General features: G+C 37.1%; 1 pseudogene; it reads right to left on the bottom strand.

Annotated features, from left to right (window-relative positions):
* Window positions 1-7369: 7369 nt before the first annotated feature.
* LOC105083587 (tubulin alpha-1A chain-like) lies at window positions 7370-8627 on the bottom strand (annotated as a pseudogene).
* Window positions 8628-11083: the final 2456 nt, after the last annotated feature.

Genomic DNA, 11083 nt, shown 5'->3' with positions numbered 1-11083 from the left:
ATCCCCATTCCTTTGGCCAAAGGTCTAGATACAATCTCATTGTACTCGTGCAAGGGAAAATTCCCTTGCTAGGGATTATGAACCCTTTCTGATCTGTTTCTGAGAGCACACAATGGTTCACAACCCCTACCCAGGTACAATAGTGTATGAATTATCAGGGAGGAAATATTTTAGGAACATTAACTTCAATTTCATATGCATGCCAATGTTTAAATTTCTCAAAGCCAGAGGCCAGTCTCATTCACCTTTAGTGGAAATGTCTTACACCCTTTATGACAAGTGCCTGGTAGATGCTAATTAATAACTCGTCATTCTTAATGGGCTCCTGTTTGTGTATACCCGCTTCAGATTAACTGAGCTCACATTATCTTCTCAAATAATCTACTATCTTTTAATCCACATATTTTCTCTCTAAATTTTAAACTGGCTTTGAGACCAGAAAACAAGTTAAAATTTTTTTATATTAAAAGATTTTCCCAGCACATCATTGAGTAGATGAAGTGAATGTCAATGAAAGAGACTCATACCTTGGGAAAAGAAACCAAATTTGAAAATAATTGTAAAGCCACTTTTTGGGGGGATCAGATATACAATGGCTAAAGCCATAATAAAAAAAAGTCATCTTTCGAGACTATCTCATACCAATATCAGCATGTGAAACTCAGCGGGGACACTAAATTTTGAGCACTAACCAGGTTAATCTGCAGAACAAACACCTCAGCTCTCAAATCTAAGGCAGCTTTTTGACCCTTCAGGTCATCTCTCTCTATGAACCTCATAGTTCACATAAGGATTCTGTTCTTTCTGATTAAGAGAGGAAGAAAATTCTGTCAGCTAAATCAATATCTTACTAGTGTGGAAAAAAAAAATAGAAAATTGTAAATAACAGTGGCAATTTCCTTTTCCTGGGCAAAGCAAGCATGATTCTCTCCAGGGCTAGGAAATTCGAGTTCTATCTTAGGCATCTCGTCCTCATGATTTCAAGGTTTATGAGAAAAACTAAATATATATATATATACACATAAACACATACACATACATGTTTTCATAGCATTATTTTGCAATTATATTTTAAGCTCCATGAGTAAAGCTAACCACAACAATTACTAACATTTGATCCTTCTACCTGTATTATCTATTTCATAGGATTTCGTGAACTAGTATTTGTTAAGTACTTAGAACATTGCATAGCACATATTAAGCATCATATCCAAGTTTTCAAAATAAAGAAGAAAATACCACTATATAGTAAGTGCTGGGGTGTAGTTTCTGGGCTGTTTCTCTGTGTTGAGTCATAGGTGTCACTGTGCCCATTCACATTATGAGCCAATAACCAGCCGTAAGCTGGCAAATGTTTAACAAACTACACTCCTAAGGCGGAAAAAAACTAACTTGTAATACTTGACAGTGTCTGTGGTATAACCACTCCAACCGTGGGTGATTTTGAGCTATTGATGTGATGTCATTGAATGGTGTAGTTGGAGGAAATGGGAATGATCAGTTTCTGTGAGCCAGTATCATGTGTACCGCACCTGCGATTTGTATCTGTGACAGTTACTGTTGTTTTATTGTAGTGGCCTTCATTTTTTGGTTATCTGGATTTTTCCCTTTTGAGGAAATCATCATGGCCCTGATGAGTCCAAAAGCATCATCTGACAGAAGCAAGATGTCCACTGCCCAGATGTCTGTCTCGTTACAGGGCTCTCATTCCATCACTCCTCTTTGTTCATCACAAAGATTGGCTTCAGATGCTTCAGTTTACTCCGAAGTGGTCACAAAATAAGGGAGTCTTTTCACTGACTGGCTTATTTTCTCCAAAGAGCATAGAAAATTATTATTCTAAATACTATTAATTCAAAAAGTATTTCATTAAAAAAATTTACTACTAGAAGAAAAGAAGAAAATTGACTTTTACTCAAGCCAAGATATGTTAAAGAGTATACATTTTTCTTCAAGTCATGAATTTAAAAATAAAATGTATACTATTTTTAACTAAATTAGGTTTAACTATATTTAGTTAAAATACAGTTAGAATATTGTTTCTTTTTTAGTCAGCTTATGAAGAGAAAAATCATAACATACTGTGTAGGACAAGTTTAAGATACAAAATATGTATTTTTTCTTGCTTCATTCTCCAAGTTTACAAAGAAGTTTTTGTATATGCAATGGAACTTTTGTGCAAATATAGGGCTATAAGTTATTTTGGCTTTTGTATTTCTGAAATTTTTATTTTGCCTTTTCTTAAATATATATGTGTATATTTATTTTTATTTTATTTTATTTTATTCTCTTGCTGGCAAGATCATTCTGCATTCCTACTTTTTTTTTTTCCTTCAGTGCTTTAAATATGTTGTTTCACTCATTTGGCTTGCATGGTTCTGACAAGACTTTGCTACTACTCTTGTTTGTGTTCCTTTAACTGCTCTTTAATTGTTTTTAATTTTTCTCTTTATTATTGACTTTACACAATTTGATTATGATATACACCAATGTAACATTCTTACTGTCTTTTTTGCTTAGGGACTTTGAAGTTTATATTTTTCTTAAATCTTAAATATTTTCAGATGATTTTTGGACTATGAAGTTTATATTTTTCTTAAATTTTAAATATTTTCAAATGATTCTTAAAGTAATTTTTTATCCCTTCTTCCCTTCCCCATCTTTCAAGAACTCCAATTATACACATATTAGGCTCAGAGCTAACTGATACTGTATTTAAATTTGTTGTCATTATTCTTCTGTGATGCACTTTAAGTAGTTTCTACTTCTGTATTTTGAAGTTCATTAGACTTTATTCTGTTGTGTCTAAACTAACTTTGTAAACACAAGCCAGTAGCTTTCCAAATTTCAGATTTAAAAAAAATCCGTAGAATTATCAATTGAGTTTTTATAAATATCTTTCATATCTCAATTTAATATGTTTTAATTTTCATGTATTTTCTTGAATATTTAGAATATAATTATGATGAACTGTAATGTCTTTGAATACACATTCTATTATCTTAATTACTTCTGGATAAGTTTCAATTGATTTTTCTCTGTTTTACAATTTGTAATTACCTGTTTCTTTGTATGAGCAGTGCCTTTTTTTTTTGCATGCCAGCTACTGAAAATTTTATGGTTTTGGATGCTGAATATTATTGTATAATTTTAAATATTTTTTTGAATTTTTTTATTGGATGCAGTTGAGTTACTAGGAAAGAGTTTGAGCTTTTGAGGCAATTATTTAGGGTCTTTTAGACAGGACCACAGCAACATTCAGTTTAGGGCTACTTTTTATCCACTAATGAGACAAGAGCCTTCAGTATACTCTGAGGACATGTGAATTACAAGTCTTTTCCACTTTGATTGTTAAGAACAATAATTCTTCCTGGCCTCATTTGAGCCTCAAAGATTGTTCTTTCGGATGGTTCTTTACAGACATGTTCTTCTGAGTACTCAGCTGAAGACTTGAAAGGTACTCTTCAGAGATCTCCACAGATGTTTCTCTCTCTCTTTCCTAATCTCTCCTCTCTTGTGCTCTGCTGCTGCAGGCAAATTCTAGATGCTTTGTGTGTTCTAAACCCCAGCTCTCTTTCCATAGTTCAGGAAGATGATGAGGCTCTACCTGTTGTTGACTCTCTGCACCTGGAAATGCTCTCCAAGTGCCACACCAGGGCAACCCTAGGACATCCCTCATTTGTCTTCCTCCCTCAGAGATTTCTGTCCTGTGTTTCATGTTCTCCAAACTCTGAAAGCACTTGCTGTCTACATCTGTCCATATTTAAACTGGTTACATCAGGACTGACCTGAACTGACCTTGAGATTTATTTAGTTTCGTTTGTTCTGAGTTAATTAATTAGTACCTATAGCAAAATAGAGAGAAACTATTATATGTCTGAAGTTAAAACACAGACACTTCTCTCAGATTGTCCATTGTCTAAAAGGCAGCCAAGCAAATGAATGAATGAATGAATGAATGAATGAGTGAATAAATAAATAAAAGCATTAAACAATCCATCCAAGAGCATGACTACTGCAGGGACTAATAGGAGCCAAGAAATGGATTTAACACGACATTGGCAAGGGGGACACTTCTGGCAGCTTTGACAACAACAAAAATCAGTGTTTTTTCTGAATAAAAGTTTATTTCTCATTTAATCACAATTCTATATGTCAGATGAAGCTTTGAGACATCTCTCTTCAGACCAGTTAACTGAAGGTGTCAAATTCCTCTATCACGTCATACCATCATTTCCGAATTCTTTATTTCCAGCGGCATGGGTGAGAGAAAATTAGCCAAGATCTCTGGGGAAGTAATAAAGGTCAAAACTCAAATTACTTTGCATCATATTTAGATACATTATATTTAGATACATCATATTATTGTACATATATTTAGATACATCAGTTAACGAAATCCTTTCACATGACCTGGATCTAACTGCAAAAGAGCCTGGGAAATAAATTTACAAGTACCTGCAGGAGGAATAATAAAATGGCCACACTTAGGCTAACAAATTCCTACCTTTCTGTTTGCCCTTAGGATGATCAACAAACCTGACCGACCGGTTACTTCTCACAGCTCCAGGCCCATTGTTAAAACTAAAGCTATTGATCTTACTGTTTGTACTTTATTCCAGTAATCAAAAGTTATAATCATGCTTAGCTCCTGAGTTGTTCTCCAGGAAAAAGAGCACGGAACTGTAACCCTACAAAATTGGCTAAATTATAAAAAAGAACCACGCCACAGGCGTTTGCGAGATGAAAGATTTGGAAAATTGACAGTCACTAACCTCTACAGAACTGGTCGCCTGAAGACACCATGATGCCATTCTAAACCTTATGACAAGAAAATGATTCTGCTGATTGTTATCGGTGCTTTATTGTTTGAGCTACGGCTGTATAACCACCCCACCCCATCCCCAAGGTGCGGTCACAGTTGTGAAGGCACCAGCCTGCTGTGAGTCCCCTTTGCCCAGCAAAGCAATAAAGCTGCCTCTTTTCTTCCAAACTCCAAGACCCAGTCTCTGGGTTATTTGGCTCGTCAGGGACGGGGGCCGATCTTTCAGCAACATACCCAGGATAAGTGATCAGGATTGAGAGTATTTGGCCAATGTCTGCAATGGGCCAATGTGGATAACTAATGAGCTCCACCTTATTAGAATGGATATGGATGCTGTAAAGTAGGAGGAAAGCAGCAATTGTGGAAATAAAATAATTCAGGGCCTTGAAATTCACATAGAATCCTTCGGGGTATATAGAATACGAAATATGGAATGATTTTAGTTTCTTAAAAAAGCAATGAAAGATACATTTAAGAAAATTCATGTTACAAAAATACATGAGGCAATTAAAAAGTATACATGAGAGAAGTGAAGAAATTTTGGAAGTTTTGTTTCATACAGTGGTACAAAATGATTAGATCCCTAACCAGAAGATTGCCAATTAAAAAGTCATGAAAGCTGAGGCTCAAGGAAAATTTCAAAGGAAGGAGACATAGAGCTTTGTGATAAATAAGAAACATAGGATAAAGAGAAGGGAGACATAAAATCAACCCAAAGTCAACTTAATCTAAATTCTCGTGGAAAACAGAGATCGTGTATACATAAGACTCCCTGGACAAACTTAACAAATTAGAAGATTAAACCAACTTTTCTTGGTAAAAAAAAAAGTAATGATGTTACACATTTTGCCTCAAAGGCATATGGATAGAAGAACAAGGAACAAAAACAGAAAAGAGTCTCAGGTAAAATAAGTTTGCGCTTCCACAGTGAAAACTAATTCCTCAGAACATTTAAGGATTCTGGAGCAGCAGTTTATAAGATCCTTTTGGTATACTGTTGCCACGCATTTCAACGTGTCAAATGTAAAATCATTTAAACTGCACGAAGTTAGGACTTAATATGTGCCTAACCTGTCACAGGAGTATTTAAAGAGAAGTGGAGATGTCAAGACCATAAATTAGCTTTTACTTCAGTGGAAGTCTTGACACATGCAAGAATGCAAGTTTTGAACATGGCAGGAAAATTCTTCTTAGCCACCATGAATGACTTATCAATGTCCTATCCTTAAACCTGAAAATGAGTATATTATTAACTGAAATATCTTCCTGTCATTCACAACCATCAACCAACACACACACACACACACACACACACACACACACACACGCATGCGAATGAAAGTGTATTTGTAGATAATCCTGTGAAACTTTACTTGACAGCATTTGTTTTTGACGAACAATTCCTTTAATCCACTTGTAAATAACAGCTGCCATTGTACTTAATATGGCTCCGTGCTCACTTCTGTAAGTGTGTTTCATACATGGTATTTCCTTTTGTTTAATCCACACCACTATGCTCTACTTTACCACTGAGTTGACTGATATTTTGATCAGTGAAAATATGCCATATATCATATTTAGGAAAAGTGTTTTGCTGTTTGAGCATTCAGCATCGCTTTTTAAATATGAATGAGGACAATCTTCATGGGATAAGTGAGGAAGGCTTAAAGGAGAATAGAAGAATGAAATGATTTCTGTTTCCAAATAGAACTTAACTGAAAGTATATTCTTTCCCCTAAGACAAGTTAAATAAATCTTCCCTTTAGTTGAGGAAGAAACAGAGGGTATAACACAGACCTAAGATTTTTAGTGGAGAGATCAGATATGATAGAAGATTGAGGTTAGTGTTGACCTAAAAGACCTGTTTCATGTATTCTTATCACTTTTATTCAGTACAGCCAGGGTGGGAAGCAAAACAATGTCACCAGTGAGGTCTTTGGTCCCATGGCCACATGGCTAATTTTAAGAATTACGAATGAACCAGATGCTTTTAGACCTGTCATGAGATACTCAAGACTATGGGGATAAAAAAAGAGCCTTGGAAAATGACTGAAAGGGGGAAAATAAGAAAGTGCATGATAGCAAAGTTTATTCCTTATTGTAGCATTGAGGAAACTAATCTCCAAATAGGATAAATAGAGTGTGCCAAACACAATGTGCCGGAGGTGAAACGTATATAAATTTTCTGAATTAGTAGAGAAAAATGTGCATAATATATGAAGATAAGAAAAGTGTAACAGCAAACATACGACAGTAGTCGTAGCAACAATAGTTACAGATTTTCACACTGACGTTTAGATTTTCTGAGGATCTTCTTTTTATTTTTATTTTTATTTTTTCATTTAAGACAGGGAATACTTTATTCAAATCCATCAGAGAAATGGATAGCTTGGACCTGTAATAAAGTGTTCTGTTTTAAAGCATAGGTCAGTACTTGTACATGAGAGTACACACCGCTACATGCAAATTAACTGATCAGACCATGACTTTTCAATGTTTAAAACAGAACAAGCTTCCCTGTAAAAGCAGCACCTTTGTGACATTTTAACTTGAGTATTCCTCTCCTTTTTCCTCTCCCTCTCCTTCAACAGAATCTACACCAACCTCATAATCCTCAAGGGCAGCCATGTCCCTCTGAAAACTCTCCTTCCTCCGTGCCCTCACCCATGTACCAGTGAACAAAGGCACACTTGGCACACATCAGGTCAGACTTGTGGTCCAGGCGAGCCCAGGTGTCAGCAATGGCTGTGGTGTTGCTCAGCATGCACACAGCTTGCTGTACTTTGGCCAGGTCTCCACCAGGTACCATGGTGGGAGGCTGGTAATTAATGCCAACTTTGAAGCCAGTGGGGTACCAGTCCACAAATTGGATGATGCTCTTTGTCTCGATGGTGGTAATGGCAGCATGGACATCTTTGGGGAATATGTCACTGCGGTACAACAGGCAGCAAGCCACCTATTTACCACGGCGAGGGTCACATTTCACCATCTGGCTGGCTGGCTCAAAGCAAGTGTTGGTGATCTCTGCTACAGAAAGCTGTTCATGGTAGGCTTTCTCAGAAGAGATGACAGGGGCATGTGTGGCCAGAGGGAAGTGGATGCAAGGATAGGGTACCAAGTTGGTTTGGAATTCTGTCAGATCAACATTCAGGGCTCCATCAAACCTCAGTGAAGCAGTGATGGAGAATACAATTTGACCTATCAGCCTATTCAGGTTTGTGTAGGTTGGGCGCTCAATATCAAGGTTTCTACGACAGATGTCATAGATGGCCTCGTTGTCTACCACGAATGCACAATCAGAGTGCTCCAGGGTGGTGTGCGTGGTGAGGATGGAGTTGCAGGGCTCAGCTACAGCTGTGGAAACCTGGGGTGCTGGGTAAAGTGAGAACTCCAGCTTAGACTTCTTGCCATAATCGACAGAGAGATGTTCCATCAGCAGGGAGGTGCACCCAGAACCAGTTCCCCCACTGAAGCTGTTGAAAACCAAGAAGCCCTGAAGACCTGTGCACTGGTCAGCCAGTTTCTGAATTCGGTCCAAGACGAGGTCAATGATCTCCTTGCCAATGGTGTAGTGACCACAGGCATAGTTATTGGCAGCATCTTCTTTGCCTGTGGTGAGCTGCTCATGGTGGAAGAGCTGGCAGTAGGTGCCAGTGCGAACTTCTTCAATGACTGTGGGTTCCAGGTCTACGAACACTGCCCTGGGCACATGCTTGCCGGCGCCTGTCTCACTGAAGAAGGTGTTGAAGGAGTCGTCTCCTCCCCTAATGGTCTTGTTACTTGGCATCTGGCCATCAGGTTGGATGCCGTGTTCCAGGCAGTAGAGCTCCCAGCAGGCATTGCCGATCTGGACACCAACCTGACCAACATGGATGGAGATGCACTCACGCACAGTTGCTGTATTGCGGCTGCTGAGGAGATGGAGGAGAGGTTGTTGCTTCTTACAGTGCAACCCTTAAGCGATTGATGTAAGAGAACCTGCCGGATCTTCTTTTGAAATGTAATTCTCTTGGAGAATCTTCTATACAGAAAAGTTAGCTATCTGGGTGAAAATAAATGCAGAGCTAAAAATATGTGATTTCAGTTCAAATATTGGCAGTTTGACCAAGATCAAGGCTGAAGCTTACCCTCAGTCAAGATGAGAAAATTGTACGCAATCTTATAATGGGAATATAGTTGAATAGAATCACATCTGGGTGATATGTCTCACAATGAGTTACATATGCAACTTTGTTAACATGCTCAAAAATGACATGTGCACACATACACACACCCAGATCTTCAGTTGTATTGTCATCAAACTGTCATTGAGGCCACACTCAGTGTTTGGCACTGAGCTAAAATTTAAATCAGTTATATAAAGATAAATAATATATGAACCCCATCCCTGAAGACTCCTACCAATAATATTATCTTTTCTGTACCTCAGTGCCTGAGCACACACCCTAGGTTGTATCTTCAAAGCAACTAATTTCAAAGCCTCACTTTGTAGAACTCCTGTCAGAACAGTTCTCCTCGATCTCTTGGGCAGCCTATGTCATGAATCTGAACACGACCCATGAAGAAATCCCTGTCTAACCTACTTTATTAAAGTACACAGACTGAAGCATTAAGAAATTATCTTTCTGTTTGACTGTGATTCTATATACTAGAGTCATTATTCTGTGATTAGAAATACATAAAGAAAGAAAAAGCTATGTCTTCAGCCAATACAACAACAATGACATTGTCTACTTAAATTTTAGGTGTATTTTGAACATATGTAAATATGATGACAATTGGCATAAGATGTTCAAACAACAGGATTGATTATTATAACAGTACTGTAGGGTATATTGCAAATAACACATAAAAATAAATTATCTACATTATGTCAGTTCTACAGACTACTTATGTCAGAGAATGACAGAGTCAAGTACTAACTATTTATTTCTGATTTGGTTATCATCCCCAACTTATGTGCAAAGTAAATATTTCCAGCTCTTCAGAAGACAAAGCTCAATGCCAAGGCAAGACACGATGATCATAGCCTGAAAGATCAAGGTTTGAAATAACAAAGAATATTGGGAAAAAATACATTGCGAACCTCGTTCTATGAAAGAGATATCTCTCTTTTAACCAGAAAATAAGTAGATAATCTAAAGCATAAAAAGAAATTCTTCTAACAATTATCAGCCCACTAGAATTCTCTTTTCACTCTGTAGGAAAGCACATAGTGTGTTAAGACTTATCAAGATGGAAGGAGTCACAGGTACCAGCGAAACCAAAAATATCTCTCTCGTATTTTTTGTGACACCTAATAGCGTTAGAAACAGTTGAGCTGAAAATGAATTTCAGTCGTTTGAGTTAAAGTTTGGATAAATATGTTCCAAACACTGATCTGAGTGTCGTAATAATGTTCCCAGTTCCAGACAGATTGTTCATTAGATAAAATGACTTACAGTACAGATCCCTTAGTTTTCCGGTCTATGCTTGGTGTTAGTGATTTCCACTTGACCATCACGGTGAAAAGTTGCTTAGATTAATTATATCCTGTTATAATACATGGCTTTCTGGAAGCACTAACCAACAGTTCTCTTTTATTTTTTTTTCTAATACTTCTCTGTGAAAGTCTCTGACAGATCTAAACTCCTGATAGAAATATTATAAATGATGGCCAGTTTAAAATTGAGGAAATGTCAAGTGTTCATCATATTAGAAATTTCGTGACCTGTTCAGAAGTGAAAGTAAGAAAAATAAGATTTGTACATTCTGCCCTTTCTAGCAGAGTAATAGGTGTTCCTATAAAAAGATAACAGCAGGGAATCTCTCCTGTTGAGCAATATCAGTCAGAAAGTGAGATGATAGGGAGTCCCATGTGGTACACAGGATGATGAAATGCATCGGGGTTTAAGGGCAGAGATAGGAAAAATACAAAATGGGAGTTGATCAATCACATGGAAGATGAAATGCCTCAGGCTGATTTCCAGTCGGATTCTTGTCCAAATAGAAAGAATTGTGTTATTGCACTGAGTGGGGATAAAAGGCTCTTGTTTTGCTTTGTTTTTCTTTTTCAGAAGATGAAATAATTGATGCTTATAAGAGTAAGCTATTGGCTTAGAAATGAAATTATTGCTCTTACTCACTTACACGTGCCTGAAGATACACGATTTTGTTTATAATGAATTGAGTAATTAAACTTTACAATTCAGAATATAGTGGATGAAGCCATAATCGACAATCAGAAGAAACTGATTGGTGCCATTGGTGAGGTATTTA

This window comes from Camelus bactrianus, chromosome 10 (genome assembly GCF_048773025.1).
Source record: "Camelus bactrianus isolate YW-2024 breed Bactrian camel chromosome 10, ASM4877302v1, whole genome shotgun sequence".
In the NCBI taxonomy this organism is placed as follows: domain Eukaryota; kingdom Metazoa; phylum Chordata; class Mammalia; order Artiodactyla; family Camelidae; genus Camelus; species Camelus bactrianus.
Note: the sequence above shows the minus strand (reverse complement) of the source record. Positions and strands in the feature narration are given on the sequence as shown.